Raw genomic sequence first — 1,368 nt, 5'->3', positions numbered from 1 at the left:
CATTCTCCTGCCTTAGCATCCTGAGTAGCTGGGACTACAGGCGCTCACCACCACGCCCGGCTAATTTTTTTATATTTTTAGTAGAGACGGGGTTTCACCGTGTTAGCCAGGATGGTCTTGATCTCCTGAACTCGTGATCTGCCTCGGCCTCCCAAAGTGTTGGGATTACAGGCGTGAGCCACCATGCCCGGCCTGGGGAGCATACTTTTCTGACTTTGAACTGTTTCAGAACTTACCACCTATGATTACTGGTAATTTTATTTGTAAGTGGTTAAATACACAAAGAGAAAGAATTGTGCTGAAGAAGCTTCTTTATAGATATTTTAATGAAATATTTAAAATATAGCAGACACTGATAGATCTTCTACCCAGATATAATTTCTATCAAAGTCTACAGATTTCTGATATTTATCCATGCTGGTAAACATAACTCTAAGACTTTCATTTTAAATACGATGTTCGATTTCATGACTATATCACCATTAATTGTTCTGTGAATGGGCATTTAGTTTTTCCAGTATTGTTTTCTATGACTAACAAGTTGTCATGAACATTCTTGTCTAGGTCTCCTTTTCATGTGAGAATTTCCCTCGTGTAGGCTATATGGCTAAGAGCAGAACTGTTAGGCACAGGAATGGGGTGTTTTGTACTTCACTAAATATGCCAAATTGTTCTTCAAAGAGATTGTACCATTTAATACACCTAACTTACCAAACATCATAGCTTAGTCTAGCTCACCTTAAACATGTTCGGGACACTTACGTTAGCCCACAGTTGGGCAAATCATCTAACACAATGCCTGTTTTATAACAAAGTGTTGAATATCTCAAAAAATTTATTGAATACTGTATTGAAAGTGAAAAACAGAATGGTTTATGGGTACTCGAAGTACTGTTTCTACTGAATGCATACACTATTGTAAAGTTAGAAAAAACTGTTAAGTTGAACCATTGTAAGTTGGGGACCATCTGTATAAATGAAGATATGTGTAGATTATATGAAAATACTATGCCTTTTAGATAAGGGAATTGAGCATTCACGATTCTGGTAGCCTCGGGGGTTCCTGGAACCAATCCCCTGCAGACACTGGGGGATGACTGCACTGTGGCTTTACTACTAGCCTTGGCTGTTATTTTGGCACTTTGAATTTGTGGATCAGCTTTTCATGTTTGACCAAAATTCCTCTTGGAATTTTGATTGGAATTGCATTGCCTTTATAGATGAATTTGGGAAAAAAATAGACACATTCATATATTATAATATATTATAAATAATTAATATAAATAATCAGAGAGACAAACCCTGTTAATGGATGGGAAAAAGACACATTCACATATTATAATATATAATGTATTAATATGTTATATA

At 36.1% G+C, this 1,368-nt stretch overlaps 1 protein-coding gene across 1 annotated transcript in view; it reads left to right on the top strand.

Annotated features, from left to right (window-relative positions):
• PHF11 (PHD finger protein 11) overlaps positions 1 to 1,368 on the top strand; it is a 33,264-nt gene that overhangs the window by 11,337 nt on the left and 20,559 nt on the right. The window lies entirely within an intron of this gene.

Source organism: Colobus angolensis, unplaced genomic scaffold (assembly GCF_000951035.1).
Source record: "Colobus angolensis palliatus isolate OR3802 unplaced genomic scaffold, Cang.pa_1.0 Scaffold101, whole genome shotgun sequence".
Taxonomy (NCBI): domain Eukaryota; kingdom Metazoa; phylum Chordata; class Mammalia; order Primates; family Cercopithecidae; genus Colobus; species Colobus angolensis.
The sequence above is the reverse complement of the archived record's forward strand: the minus strand, read 5'-3'. Positions and strand labels throughout refer to the sequence as shown.